The sequence below is a fragment of the Oncorhynchus keta genome, chromosome 28 (genome assembly GCF_023373465.1).
Source record: "Oncorhynchus keta strain PuntledgeMale-10-30-2019 chromosome 28, Oket_V2, whole genome shotgun sequence".
Classification (NCBI taxonomy): domain Eukaryota; kingdom Metazoa; phylum Chordata; class Actinopteri; order Salmoniformes; family Salmonidae; genus Oncorhynchus; species Oncorhynchus keta.
The window spans coordinates 73,599,416-73,616,072 of NC_068448.1; the positions used below are offsets into that span (position 1 = coordinate 73,599,416).

The 16,657-nt window shown below is 42.9% G+C and overlaps 1 pseudogene; it reads left to right on the forward strand.

The window, feature by feature from the left end:
• The first annotated feature begins 2,735 nt into the window (after window positions 1-2,735).
• Window positions 2,736-16,418, forward strand: LOC118370668 (adenosine 3'-phospho 5'-phosphosulfate transporter 2-like; annotated as a pseudogene).
• Window positions 16,419-16,657: the final 239 nt, after the last annotated feature.

Genomic DNA, 16,657 nt, shown 5'->3' on the forward strand with positions numbered 1-16,657 from the left:
TTTCATCTGACCATATGACATTCTCCCAATCTTCTTCTGGATCATCCAAATGCTCTCTAGCAAACTTCCGACGGGCCTGGACATGTACTGGCTTAAGCAGGGGGACACGTCTGGCACTGCAGGATTTGAGTCCCTGGTGGCGTAGTGTGTTCCTGATGGTAGGCGTTGTTACTTTGGTCCCATCTCTCTGCAGGTCATTCACTAGGTCCCCCCGTGTGGTTCTGGGATTTTTGCTCACCGTTCTTGTGATAATTCCCCCAGCCCCCTTCTAAGGTAGACCGTCTGGTAGGACTGCTGTTTACAGATTTAGTTACAACAATTGTTTCCGGACACGAAGTAATGAAATAAGAAGTTATGGATCTTCTGGCACTGGACAAGGTAGGACCAAACTTACCAACACAGTCAAGAGTATAATGTTTGATGTGAACAAAAATAAAACGTGTTTTTTCTGATTTGCACCTACTGATTAGACAACGCATGTAGTTTCTCAATGCCTCTCTGTATTTCACTTCTCACCTGCTCTGGTGTAGTTTTTTATTTATTTAAGCAGTATTTTACCAGGTAAATTGACTAAGAACACCTTATTTCCAGCGACAACTTTGGAAATAGTTACCCTCAACCAATGGGAAACGAGGTCATAGTTCGAGGCGAGTCAGAGTTTAAGTTGTTGGCTGTTGCCAGGAGACAACAGTACGCACGTGAGCTACAGGTCTTTTCGCCTCAACATGACTAAAATGTTAATAACATAGCCGCACATTAGCTTTATGAAATGGACCTGCACGGTTGGAGACATGGTAATGATCCGACGACACCATACATATTTCAAACCCGGAAGTATTGTTCGGCCATCTAGCATGCTAGCTTGTAGCAGCTAGCCAGGTATATATATTTTTCAGAAAAAGCAACTTTCAAAGAAGTTAGCACATTTTTATTTTGAATTGCGAAATAACAGCACTGCTGGTAATAATGCTGGTCAGAATGTATGTCATTGTGTTTTGTGGTCGTTTTATGATTTGCCACACAGCTCACTGCAGTGCTTAGCCAACTAAGGACACTAACATTACATAACCAAAATATGTGGACACCTGCTCGTCGAACATCTCATTCCAAAATCATGGGCATTAATATGGAGTTGATCCCCCGCTATTGCTGCTATAACAGCCTCTGCTCTTCTGGGAAGGTTTTTCCACTAGATGTTGGGACATTGCTTAGGGGGGACTTTCTTCCATTCATTCACAAGAGCATTAGTGAGATGGGCGATTAAGCCTGGTTCGCAGTCGGCGTTCCAATTCAACCCAAAGGTGTTCGATGGGGTTGAGGTCAGGGCTCTGTGCAGGCCAGTCAAGTTCTTCTCCGTTGATCTCAACAAACCATTTCTGTACGGCCCTCTCGCTTTGTTCAAGGGGGCATTGTCATGTTGAAACAGGAAAGGGCCTTCCCCAAACTGTTGCCACAAAGTTGGAAGCAACGGATCATCTAGAATGTCCTTGTATGCTCTAGTGTTAAGATGTCCCTTCACTGGAACTAAGGGGCCCAAACCATGAAAAACAGCCCCAGACCATTACTCCTCTTCCACCAAAATTTACAGTTGGCACTATGCATTGGGGCAGATGGTGTTCTCCTGGCATCCACCAAACCCAGATTAGTCTGTCGGACTGCCAGATGGTGAAGCGTGATTCATCACTTCAGAGAACATGTTTCCACTGCTCCAGGCTCAATGGCGCGAGCTTTTCACCACTCCAGCCGACTCTTGGCATTGCACATGGTGATCTTAGGCTTGTGTGCGGCTGCTTGGCCATGGAAACCCATTTCATAAAGCTCCCAACAAACAGCTGACGTTGCTTCCAGAGGCAGTTTTGAACTCGGTAGTGAGTGTTGCAACCGAGGACAGATGTGAGCTTGTGTGACCTACCACTTCGCAACTGAGCCGTTGTTGCTTCTCCCTCCCTTTTTCCCTCCGTTCCTTCTCTGTTTTCCAAGTACACGTCTCCTTTTGATAATACTGTCACTTCATCCCTGACACCCATCTTGTACTTGCTTTCTCTAGGGACTCCGTTTTCCCCTTCCGGAGTTCTGCTCATGTCCCCAATAACGTGCCTACAACAACACAACTGGACCTTCCAATACAATTCACACCAGTCTGCTTGTTATCTTACTCCAGCCCCTCTCTGTCTCATATCATCGTCCTTTGGAGATTACATAGCTGTGTGCTTGATTTTATACACCTGTCAACAACAGGTGTGGCTGAAATAGCCAAATCCACTAATTTGAAGGGGTGTCCACATACTTTTGGTGAAGTATTGTAGCTAGATTACTAGCTTATTAGCTAGCAATGAATCATTGGCGTACTCAATCATATAGCTAGCTAGCTGGCTTAGTAGTGTTGCACATCTGGAATAGTCAAATCCAGAGACTCCCACAGAAATCAGATCAGTTCTGAATTGGCAATGTGTGTCAGTGGTTCCTAGTACGGTGTTGCCTACTATGTAAGCATGCGAGTACACAGACAACTTCTTCATCTTCCCACCCTCAATCTAAACCATAACATTTCTATTAATAGCCTGGCGTTTATTTGCTGAAATATGTGCTGTTGCCCAGCTATTAAAAGGGACAGGCGGGCTATTTGAGACTGCGTTTAATTTAAGTTTTACGGTAGTCTGTGACAGTCGCATCTTTCGCAACATATGTAATGAAACTGCCTTGTTCCTGTCTTTGATCTCCAGCCCCCAGACGCCATGAGTGACAAATTCGGCCCGATGAACTACAACAATGCCCGGAAGCATCTGTCTATCTCCATTCCGTCATCCAGCGAGGTCATGATGTCTCCGCACATCAAGTCTGTGGAGGAGCTGAGAGTGCTAGGCATCAACCTGAGCAGCTTCAACACAGCTACCCAGTTCGGCATCTGCACTGTGGGCATCTTCCTCTTTCACCTCTATGGGTACCTACAGGTAAGCTGAGGTGTATTCACTAGGATTCAAGCAGAAGCAATCGGCGAGGGACCTAACTGAAACTCTAGTTTTCATTGCAAAACATTTTCCGTTGAGATTTTTGCAACAGTGTGTTTTTGCAACAGTGTGCACGAGTGATTACACCCCAACCTGACCCTGACTAATTTCTTTGTGGCAGATGTCCGCTAAGCTATGAGCCAGAGGCTCTGTTCCAATATCCACACTTTTTAAAATAAATGTATTTTAGGTAGTGGTATGTTGCAAGAACATGATAACTCTGCCACATTTTTCACTCTAGCCTGAGTGGTCCTTCTGTAGCTCAGTTGGTAGAGCATGGCGCTTGTAACGCCAGGGTAGTGGGTTCGATTCCCGTGACCACCCATACGTAGAATGTATGCACACATGACTGTAAGTCGCTTTGGATAAAAGCCTCTGCTAAATGGCATATATTATTATTATTATTATGAATGGTCACGTGTACTCTTAATCTCAACCTGGTATAAGAGGATGAGTTTAGTTTCTAGGTTCCTTCCTTCTAGGGAGATTTCATGGAAACTTTCGCTTCTGCTGTGCTTGTTCCCCCCGGTGGAGGCAACGGTGTCTGTAAAGCCCTTAGTTACAGCTGTTCATGTCAAAAGGCTTTATATACATGTGATTAATCAATCGATTCACCTGTACAATTGGTTGTTGCCACATGCAAAGTAGGGACATTTTATCAGCAAGTCTCACTAAGGCTTCTATGAAAATACACAGGAAAAGTAGTAATTTACCTCACTGTAGGCCTGAAAACAGACTTAGCACAATTTGTTTGTCTGATTTTTCAGGAGCTAATATTTTCCATGGAGGGTTTCAAGCCCTTTGGATGGTACCCTTGTACAGTTTGGGTTCTACTCCCTGTTTGGACTGGTGGAATTGCAGCTCACACAGGACAAACGGAGAAGGTAAACAAGGAAATGCAAGAGAATTGAGTTCCATTAAGCTTCTGCGTTTTAGTAAACAAAAGTAGGACGGTGTTCACCAACAAAGACGGGAATCCAAAAGTAGGACTTTCCCCGAGAATAACGTCCATAAACGGACTAGCCTATTTTATGGTTAATGGCGTCTGAGCACTATAACAAATAGATTTACTTCATCACTTAATCATAGAATGATGATCAGTCTCTATTCCGTTAACTATACATATTATGTTAATTAGCTATGTGCCTTGTAACGCCAAAGAATATGACCTGTGATCTCTCACAAGACCTCTCTATATCAACAACACTTCATTTTGTATTGCTAGAAGAATTTGTTGTTGTTGTCATCCCACAAGGCTAATTGCTCCTTTTCTCTTTGCAGAATACCAGGGATGATGTACATGATCGTAGCATTTCTAACGGTGGGGACCATGGGCCTGTCAAACACCTCACTGGGTTACTTGAATTATCCTACACAGGTCATCTTCAAGTGCTGCAAACTCATTCCTGTCTTGATAGGCGTGACATTCATTCAAGGTAAGTGGATCGCTGTTTGTATGAGAATACGTATTCACAAAGGGTCTCAGAATAGGAGTGTTGATCTAGGACCAGTTTATCCTTTGAGATCATAATGAATAAGATGATGTGGACAGGAGGGGGTGGGGGTCTGATCCTAGACCAGCACTCCTACACTGAGAGGCTTTATGAGATCATTTATCACTCCAGTGTTAATCTGCAAAATTGTAATTATCCGCCTACCTCCTCATGCCTTTTGCACACAATGTATATAGACTCATGTGTAACTCTGTGTTGTTGTCTGTTCACACTGCTATGCTTTATCTTGGCCAGGTCGCAGTTGTAAATGAGAACTTGTTCTCAACTAGCCTACCTGGTTAAATAAAGGTGAAATAAATGAAAATTAATACAGGCCCTGACTTTGACGTGAAGATGCTGCCTGATAATGTTTGTCCTTTTGCATGACTGTGATTATGAACTTCACACTAGAGGAAAAAACAGAAGAGGTATAACTGTCAACCATAAGAGATGCGCTGTCTAGAAACCTATACGTGTCTTACCTCACTCTGTCTAGAAACCTATATACGTGTCTTACCTCACCCTGTCTAGAAACCTATATACGTGTCTTACCTCACCCTGTCTAGAAACCTATATACGTGTCTTACCTCATCCGGTCTAGAAACCTATATACGTGTCTTACCTCATCCGGTCTAGAAACCTATATACGTGTCTTACCTCACACTGTCTAGAAACCTATATACGTGTCTTACCTCACACTGTCTAGAAACCTATATACGTGTCTTACCTCACACTGTCTAGAAACCTATATACGTGTCTTACCTCATCCGGTCTAGAAACCTATATATGTGTCTTACCTCACACTGTCTAGAAACCTATATACGTGTCTTACCTCACACTGTCTAGAAACCTATACATGTCTTACCTCATCCGGTCTAGAAACCTATATACGTGTCTTACCTCACCCTGTCTAGAAACCTATATACGTGTCTTTACCTCATCCGGTCTAGAAACCTATATACGTGTCTTACCTCATCCTGTCTAGAAACCTATATACGTGTCTTACCTCATCCTGTCTAGAAACCTATATACGTGTCTTACCTCATCCGGTCTAGAAACCTATATACGTGTCTTACCTCATCCGGTCTAGAAACCTATATGTGTCTTACCTCATCCGGTCTAGAAACCTAGATGTGTCTTACCTCACACTGTCTAGAAACCTAGACGTGTCTTACCTCATCCGGTCTAGAAACCTATACGTGTCTTACCTCATCCGGTCTAGAAACCTATACGTGTCTTACCTCACTCTGTCTAGAAACCTATATACGTGTCTTACCTCACCCTGTCTAGAAACCTATATACGTGTCTTACCTCACCCTGTCTAGAAACCTATATACGTGTCTTACCTCACCCTGTCTAGAAACCTATATACGTGTCTTACCTCATCCGGTCTAGAAACCTATATACGTGTCTTACCTCATCCGGTCTAGAAACCTATATACGTGTCTTACCTCACACTGTCTAGAAACCTATATACGTGTCTTACCTCACACTGTCTAGAAACCTATATACGTGTCTTACCTCACACTGTCTAGAAACCTATATACGTGTCTTACCTCATCCGGTCTAGAAACCTATATATGTGTCTTACCTCACACTGTCTAGAAACCTATATACGTGTCTTACCTCACACTGTCTAGAAACCTATACATGTCTTACCTCATCCGGTCTAGAAACCTATATACGTGTCTTACCTCACCCTGTCTAGAAACCTATATACGTGTCTTACCTCATCCGGTCTAGAAACCTATATACGTGTCTTACCTCATCCTGTCTAGAAACCTATATACGTGTCTTACCTCATCCTGTCTAGAAACCTATATACGTGTCTTACCTCATCCGGTCTAGAAACCTATATGTGTCTTACCTCATCCGGTCTAGAAACCTAGATGTGTCTTACCTCACACTGTCTAGAAACCTAGACGTGTCTTACCTCATCCGGTCTAGAAACCTATATACGTGTCTTACCTCATCCGGTCTAGAAACCTAGATGTGTCTTACCTCATCCGGTCTAGAAACCTAGATGTGTCTTACCTCACACTGTCTAGAAACCTATACATGTCTTACCTCATCCGGTCTAGAAACCTATATACGTGTCTTACCTCACACTGTCTAGAAACCTATACATGTCTTACCTCATCCGGTCTAGAAACCTATACATGTCTTACCTCATCCGGTCTAGAAACCTATATACGTGTCTTACCTCATCCGATCTAGAAACCTATATGTGTCTTACCTCATCCGGTCTAGAAACCTAGATGTGTCTTACCTCACACTGTCTAGAAACCTAGACGTGTCTTACCTCATCCGGTCTAGAAACCTATACGTGTCTTACCTCATCCGGTCTAGAAACCTATACGTGTCTTACCTCATCCGGTCTAGAAACCTATACGTGTCTTACCTCACACTGTCTATAAACCTATACGTGTCTTACCTCATCCGGTCTAGAAACCTATATACGTGTCTTACCTCACACTGTCTAGAAACCTAGACGTGTCTTACCTCATCCGGTCTAGAAACCTATATACGTGTCTTACCTCATCCGGTCTAGAAACCTATATGTGTCTTACCTCATCCGGTCTAGAAACCTAGATGTGTCTTACCTCACACTGTCTAGAAACCTAGACGTGTCTTACCTCATCCGGTCTAGAAACCTATACGTGTCTTACCTCATCCGGTCTAGAAACCTATACGTGTCTTACCTCATCCGGTCTAGAAACCTATACGTGTCTTACCTCACACTGTCTATAAACCTATACGTGTCTTACCTCACACTAGTTACGCCCTCACCTCCAAGCAATGACCACTGTTCAACTTTTATTTCGTAGTTCCGTCTGTACTTTTTGGGGGGGTTGTTTGTGAGTGTGGAGTTTGAGGAGTCCTAGTTCTTGGTATTCTGCCTTTCATCTCCAAGACACTGTCTTCATAAAGGTTCCACGTCCTAGCGATCAGAGGCTTGTTTTTTTTGCTTTCCTTTCTCTCCCTCCCTGCATTGGTGATGCGGTCCACTGGTCCCCCAGGGGGGCTAGTTGGAAGCTCTACTGCGTTCGCACAGGATGCGAACGAGATCTGATGTGAACCCTTCAAAGGGGAGCAGAGGGGGAATCAAAGCACGCCAGACCAACCTGCTGCGTCACCTTGTCACCCCCAAGGCATCTATCGGCCTGTTTGGGAAGACTCTTCAGTCTCCTCTTCCTTTCGTTTTACATGTGTTCAACACAACACAAACCAACCTCAAACCTCTCTCTTCTCCTGTTTGATTTGATTGAGTTGAAAAGTCCAGTAGAAAGTTTTTTTTAAATATAATTTTGCATGGCTGAACTTGTTCAAAGGGCCATGTGCACCTACCAACCTTTCGCATTCAGATTGAGTGTTCAATAGTCACACGTACAGGGTTCAATAGTCACACGTACAGGGTTCAATAGTCACACGTACAGGGTTCAATAGTCACACGTATAGGGTTCAATAGTCACACGTACAGGATTCAATAGTCACATGTACAGGGTTCAATAGTCACATGTACAGGGTTCAATAGTCACATGTACAGGGTTCAATAGTCACATGTACAGGGTTCAATAGTCACATGTACAGGGTTCAATAGTCACATGTACAGGGTAGAATGTATGCACACATGACTGTAAGTCGCTTGGGATAAAAGCGTCAGCTAAATGGCATATATTATTATTATTATTCAATAGTCACATGTACAGGGTTCAATAGTCACATGTACAGGGTTCAATAGTCACATGTACAGGGTTCAATAGTCACACGTACAGGGTTCAATAGTCACACGTACAGGGTTCAATAGTCACATGTACAGGGTTCAATAGTCACACGTACAGGGTTCAATAGTCACATGTACAGGGTTCAATAGTCACATGTACAGGGTTCAATAGTCACATGTACAGGGTTCAATAGTCACATGTACAGGGTTCAATAGTCACATGTACAGGGTTCAATAGTCACATGTACAGGGTAGAATGTATGCACACATGACTGTAAGTCGCTTTGGATAAAAGCGGCAGCTAAATGGCATTTATTATTATTATTATTATTATTCAATAGTCACATGTACAGGGTTCAATAGTCACATGTACAGGGTTCAATAGTCACATGTACAGGGTTCAATAGTCACACGTACAGGGTTCAATAGTCACACGTACAGGGTTCAATAGTCACATGTACAGGGTTCAATAGTCACACGTACAGGGTTCAATAGTCACATGTACAGGGTTCAATAGTCACACGTACAGGGTTCAATAGTCACATGTACAGGGTTCAATAGTCACATGTACAGGGTTCAATAGTCACACGTACAGGGTTCAATAGTCACACGTACAGGGTTCAATAGTCACACGTACAGGGTTCAATAGTCACATGTACAGGGTTCAATAGTCACATGTACAGGGTTACAGGTGTGACTGCAGGGTACAGTGTTTAATAGTCACATGTACAGGGTTACAGGTGTGATAGCAGGGTACAGTGTTTAATAGTCACATGTACAGGGTTACAGGTGTGATGGCAGGGTACAGTGTTTAATAGTCACATGTACAGGGTTACAGGTGTGATGGCAGGGTACAGTGTTTAATAGTCACATGTACAGGGTTGCAGGTGTGATGGCAGGGTACAGTGTTTAATAGTCACATGTACAGGGTTACAGGTGTGATTGCAGGGTACAGTGTTTAATAGTCACATGTATAGGGTTGCAGGTGTGACTGCAGGGTACAGTGTTTAATAGTCACATGTACAGGGTTACAGGTGTGACTGCAGGGTACAGTGTTTAATAGTCACATGTACAGGGTTACAGGTGTGATGGCAGGGTACAGTGTTTAATAGTCACATGTACAGGGTTACAGGTGTGATGGCAGGGTACAGTGTTTAATAGTCACATGTACAGGGTTACAGGTGTGATTGCAGGGTACAGTGTTTAATAGTCACATGTACAGGGTTGCAGGTGTGACTGCAGGGTACAGTGTTTAATAGTCACATGTACAGGGTTGCAGGTGTGATGGCAGGGTACAGTGTTTAATAGTCACATGTACAGGGTTACAGGTGTGATTGCAGGGTACAGTGTTTAATAGTCACATGTACAGGGTTACAGGTGTGATTGCAGGGTACAGTTTTTAATAGTCACATGTACTGGGTTACAGGTGTGATGGCAGGGTACAGTTTTTAATAGTCACATGTACAGGGTTACAGGTGTGACTGCAGGGTACAGTGTTTAATAGTCACATGTACAGGGTTGCAGGTGTGATTGCAGGGTACAGTGAAAATCTTAGGCACAGCTCCAACGTGAAGGACTAAGGGAGATGAAATAATGAAAATGGTCATAAAAAACAACAACAGGAAATAGCTCTATATACATAATTGCAGTTGAAATCGGAAGTTTCCATACCTTTAGGTTGGAGTCATTAAAACTCTTTTTTCAACCACTCCACAAATGTCTTGTAAACAAACTATAGTTTTGGTGAGTCGATTAGGACATCTACTTTCTGCATGACGCATGTCATTTTTCCAACAATTGTTTACAGACAGATTATTTAACTTGTAATTCACTGTATCACAATTCCAGTGGGTCAGAAGTTTACATACACTAAGTTGACTGTGCCTTTAACAGCTTGGAAAATTCCAGAAAAGTGTGCAAGGCTTTAGAAGCTTCTGATAGGTTAATTGACATAATTTGAGTCAATTGGAGGTGTACCTGTGGATGTATTTCAAGGCCTTCCTTCAAACTCAGTGCCTCTTTGCTTGAAATCATGGGAAAATCAAAAGACATTAGCCAAGACTTCAGAAAAATTTTTTTAGACCTCCACAAGTCTGGTTCCTCCTTGGGAGCAATTTCCAAATGCCTGAAGGTGCCACGTTCATCTGTAAAAACAATAGTACGCAAGTATAAACAGCCGTCATACCGCTCAGGAAGGAGCCGCGTTCTGTCTCCTAGAGATTAATGTACTTTGGTGCGTAAAGTGCAAATCAATCCCAGAAAAACAGCAAAGGAACTTGTGTATTGCTGGAGGAAACAGTATTACAAAAGTATCTATATCCACAGTAAAACGAGTCCTATATCAACATAACCTGAAAGGCCGCTCAGCAAGGAAGAAGCCACTGCTCCAAAACCGCCATAAAAAAGCCAGACTACGTTTTGCAAATGCACATGGGGACAAAGATTGTACTTTTTGGAGAAATGTCCTCTGGTCTGATGAAACAAAAATAGAACTGTTTGGCCATAATGACCATCCGTTATGTTTTGAGGAAAACGGGGAAAGCTTACAAGCCGAAAAACGCCATCCCAACCTTGAAGCACGGGAGTGGCAGCATCATGTTGTGGGGGTGCTTTGCTGCAGGAGGGACTGGTACACTTCACAAAATAGATGGAATCATGAGGGAGGAAAATTATGTGGATATATTGAAGCAACATTTCAAGTGTCAGAGAAGTCAGAAAGTTAAAGCTTGGTGGCAAATGGGTCTTCCAAATGGACAATGACCCCAAGCATACTTCCAAAGATGTGGCAAAATGCCTTAAGGACAACAAAGTGAAGGTATTGGAGTCGCCATCACAAAGCCCTGACCTCAATCCTATAGAAAATGTGTGGGCAGAACTGAAAAAGCATTTGCGAGCAAGGAGGCCTACAAACCTGACTCAGTTGCGCCAGCTCTGTCAGGAGGAATGGGCCAAAATTCACCCAACTTATTGTGGAAGGCTACCCGAAACGTTTGACCCAAGTTAAACAATTTAAAGGCAATGCTACCAAGTACTAATTGAGTGTATGTAAACATGAAAGAAATAAAAGCTGAAATAAATAATTCTCTCTGCTATTATTCTGACATTTCACATTCTTAAAATAAAGTGGTGATCCTAACTGACCTAAGACCAGGAATTTTTACTAGGATTAAATGTCAGGAATTGTGAAAAACTGAGTTTAAATGTAGTTGGCTAAGGTGTACTGTATGTAAACCTCCGACTTCAACAGCCAGTGGGACGTGGGCCTCTCTGAACCCACGCTGATATGAGGCAGAGTGATGACTTGTCTGCCAAGAGCTCCACTCCTATCCGCCACTCAGAATTGCATCTATCTAGCCAGCGCATTTACGTTTTCCACTTGACCCATATGGAGGGGTGAGAAGACACCGGCTCCATCTGTCTCCACCTGTTCTGTTGTTTCCCCCATCTTGTCACAAAGGGAAATGCCCTCAGAAATGTCAAAACATTTAGTTTCACCTTTCATTTCAAAGGTTTTTGTGATTGGATGTCAGTCATGACAGATGTTGGATCAATTGGAATCATTAAAAAAAAAGTTCTCGACGCTGAGATCCACTTAGTGTATTCAACGTTCAATCCAAGTGGAACGTGTCAGTCGAGGGGTCTCCCTGAATTCTAAATCGGCTGCTATGGAGAAATTCCCTTGCCTCTGTAACCCGACGCCTCTCTGTTTTCTATTGAAACGGTACAATCTGGCTGATGTATCGGCTGCTCTCTGTATGAGTCTGGGACTCATCTGGTTCACTCTAGCTGACAGTAAAACTCGCACCCAACTTCAATGCAACAGGAAACACGTGAATCTGAATCTGTTATTTGTCTGTTGGTAAATCGGCAGAGTGGTTACAACACAGTTTAGCTATGGATCAATCCTTTCCACCATTAAAATAGGTTTAAGACAAGAACGTGTATCAAAGTAATCAGAATGCTGACATTTATGAGCATGGGCCAAATTAAGCCTAGTACCTGTTACCTGGGCTGGGACTGAAGTACTTCTAAATGTGAAGTTTGAACTCCTTAAAGATGAGTGCTGTTATTGGTTACGGTGGTTAACCTGGTTTGTCTGGAGGTTTAGGTGTCCTCCTCATCTCTTTGGCTCTGTGCGCTGATGCTGCCATTGGGAACGTGCAGGAGAAAGCCATGAAGCTCCACAACGACTCCAGCTCTGAAATGGTACTGGTATTTCGGTATTTTATTAGGCTCCCCATTAGCTGTTTGCGAAAGCAGGAGCTACTCTTCCTGGGGTTCCACGCAAAACCAGAAACATGACATAATACAGAACATTAATAGACAACAGCTCAAGGACAGAACTACATCCATTTTTTTAAAGGAACACGTAGCCTATATATCAATACATACACACAAACTATCTAGGTCACATAGGGGAGAGGCGTTATGCCGTGAGGTACTGAGGACCTGCCTTAAAATCAAGCTGGTATATTTATATTGCAAACCCAATTGTATAAACTGTCCTGAATCACCTGAGGAATGTGTCATGTGAGGCATTTGCTTGTGTTAAAGGTTTTCCATCGGTTTTGGGTTATTGACAGGCCTGTTTGGTGTGGGTGGATTGGGACCAGCAGTGGCCTTTTGCTCTCAGGTTAGTAAAATCATAATAATGAAATCATGTTTCATTATAATAGTTGAAGCATGCACCATTCTGCAGATGTCATTTGTTTGATGCACACTGTGAATAACGTATGAATTTGGTAAAAGATGTTAATGTGACAATCTATTGAATTATTATTCATATTTTTTAGCATCCTGTGACGACATACAGTTATGCATTCTTCTTCTCTCTCACGGGGATACTTTGGCATTTCATTTGTGCTGGCCTTGATCAAACTCTTCGGAGCCCTGGTCACAGTCACAGGTGAGAAGACCATTCAGGCCTGGGCAAATGCTTTGCTTGCGGAACCACACAAAACAACTCTAACACTCTTTTTATGTTTCAAAGTGTTCAATTGAACAGTTCCCATTGTTTCCTATGACTAGTCCATATTTATTTAATTTTTTTATGTTTTAAAACCTCATAGAACTCCTCATCCCGGATCCGGGATCGTGACTACTGCTCAAGCTCATTACCATAACGCAACGTTAACGATTTCTGAAAATCGCAAATGAAATGAAATAAATGTGCCTGTTCTCAAGCTTAGCCTTTTCTTAACAACACTGTCATCTCAGATTTTCAAAATATGCTTTTGAACCATAGAAAATCAATAATTTGTGTAAGAGTGTTGATAGCTAGCTTAGCATTTAGCGTAGCATTTAGCACGCAACATATTCACAAAAACCAGCAAAGCAATCAAATAAAATAATTTACCTTTGAAGAACTTCAGATGTTTCAATGAGGAGACTCTCCGTTACATAGCAGATGTCCAGTTTTTCCTGAAAGATTCTTTGTGTAGGACAAATCGCTCCGTTTTGTACATCACATTTGGCTACCGAAATGAACCGAAAATTCAGTCACCTACACGTCAAACTTTTTTCCGAATTAACTCCATAATATCGACCGAAACAATGGCAAACGTTGTTTGAATCAATCCTCAAGGTGTTTTGTCAAATATCTCTTCATTGATATGCCGTTCGTGGAAGCATGTTTTTTCTCAGAATCCCATGGAAAAATACCAGCAGCTGAGTTTTGCGCACCAATTTCCGCGCAGGACACCGTGCGGACACTTGGCAAATGTAGTCTCTTATGGTCAATCTTCCAATGATATGCCTGCAAATACGTCACAATGCTGCAGACCCCTTGGGGAAACAATAGAAAGGGTAGGCTCATTCCTGGGGCATTCACAGCCATATAAGGAGACAATGCAAAACGTAGCTTCAGAAATCCTGTTCATTTCCTGGTTGCAGTAACATCTTGGTTTTGCCTAAAGCTTGTGTTCTAGGACACTCACAGTGAAAATCTTTGCAGTTCTGGAAACGTCAGAATGTTTTCTTTCCAAAGCTATCAATTCCATGCATAGTCGAGCATCTTTTCGTGACAAAATATCGCGCTTAAAACGGGCACGTCTTTTTATCCAAAAATGCAATACTGCCCCTAGAGTCTTAAGAGGTTTCAGAATGTGAATTTTTTTGGACCAATGCCACCTTGAGTTAGAACTCCCCTAAGTAAGCCTGTGGCTTCACAGAAAGGCCCCTACTGTATGACTTGTGATATCCTTACTAACCCTCCAACTCTACCTCTAAATTTTAAAAGCATAAACTTTTGACATTTCGCAATGGTAAAAAAAAGCCACATCAGATTACTGAAATGAAGCTAGATTAGAGTGATCGGAATCTTATTTAAAAGTTCTGGAAACTTCCGGATTAATTTTGACATTAACTGCAAGACAAATGTCAAAGTAATCTCATCACCAAAGTTAAAGAAATGTATATTTCCTTGATGTCCATTGGATGTGACAGACTTAGATTCAAGGTTTTGTGGTATTATTTTTCTCACTTTTCTGTCTCCTTTTCATTTCAGTGACGACCGGACCTAAGGCGATGACGATTATCTTATCCTTTATGTTCTTCTCAAAGCCTTTTACTTTTCAGTAAGTCATTTTATCGTCAGTCTCTTCTAAATTCAGCAAAAAAAGAAACGTCCCCTTTTCAGTACCCTGTCTTTCAAAGATAAGTCGTAAAAACCCAAATAACTTCACAGATCTTCATTGTAAAGGGTTTAAATACTGTTTCCCATGCTTGTTCAATGAACCATAAACAGTTAATGAACATGCACCTGTGGAACGGTCGTTAAGACACTAACAGCTTATAGAAAGTAGGCAATTAAGGTCACAGTTATGAAAACTTAAGACACTAAAGACTTAGGACATGCCTTTCTACTGACTCACCAAAAGAAAGACGCCCAGGATCCCTGCTCATCTGTGTGAACGTGCCTTAGGCAATACATTGCAATGTCCGTACTGTGAGACGCCTTAAGACAGCGCTACAGGGAGACAGGACGGGCAGCTGATTTTCCTCGCAGCGGCAGACCCCGTGTAATGACACCTGCACAGGATCGGTACATCCGAACATCACACCTGCGGGACAGGTACAGGATGGCAACAACAACTGCCCGAGTTACACTAGGAACGTACAATCCCGCCATCAGTGCTCAGACTGTCTGCAATAGGCTGAGAGAGGCAAGACTGAGGGCTTGTAGGCCTGTTTTAAGGCAGGTCCTCACCGGACATCACCGACAACAATGTAGCCTATGGGCACAAACCCACCGTCGCTGGACCAGACAGGACTGGCAAAAAGTGCGTTAATTTTGAGCGTTACACCGAGACCTGTACTCTGTAACGGGATCAATTTGAAGGTGGAGGGTCCGTCATGGTCTAGGGCGGTGTGTCGCAGCATCATCGGACTGAGCTTGTTGTCATTGTCGTTGTTGTTGCAGGCAATCTCAACGCTGTGCGTTACAGGGAAGACATCATCCTCCTTCATGTGGTACCCTTCCTGCAGGCTCATCCTGACATGACCCTCCAGCATGACAATGCCACCAGCCATACTGCTCGTTCTGAGCGTGATTTTCTGCAAGACAGGAATGTCAGTATTCTGCCATGGCCAGCGAAGAGCCCGGATCTCAATCCCATTGAGCACGTCTGGGACCTGTTGGATCGGCCTAGGGCCATTCCCCCCAGAAATGTCCGGGAACTTGTAGGTGCCTTGGTGGAAGAGTGGGGTAACATCTCACAGCAAGAACTGGCAAATCTGGTGCAGTCCATGAGGAGGAGATGCACTGCAGTACTTAATGCAGCTGGTGCCCACACCAGATACTGACTGTTACTTTTGATTTTGTTCAGGGACACATTATTCCATTTCTGTTAGTCTGTGGAACTTGTTCAGTTTATGTCTCAGTTGTTGAATCTTATGTTCACCACACAAATATTTACACATGTTAAGTTTGCTAAAAATAAACGCAGTTGACAGTGAGAGGACGTTTATTTTTGCTTTACTTCAATTTAGTCTGCATTCAAGGCTCTGAAAACATTGTAACACACCACTCCGTTCCATTTCCTCTCAGGTACATATGGAGTGGCCTTTTTAGTTCTGTTGGGCATTTTCCTGAATGTTTACAGCAAAGACGAGACGAAGCTGCCATCTTTGTCCGACCTCAGCAATATGGTTCTAACAGGGAAGAAAGTCAGGCTGCTATCACAGAACGTGTAGTAAGAGGGACCTATGTCGGGATAAACAGACGTTTTTTGTAACGTTCCTAATCTAACACGGACCTAATAACGGGTGGGCTCCTAACGCGTTTAAAGGCTATATCCATAAACATTCCCAGGAGGAGAACATGGATACGGTGCACCTACGAGACTCTGAAATGGAAGCTGGCCTCTTAGCTAACCTTAATAGCACAGCTTTGCACTGTAAGTGACTAATGACTTTAGCCTGTGCAAGGCGAA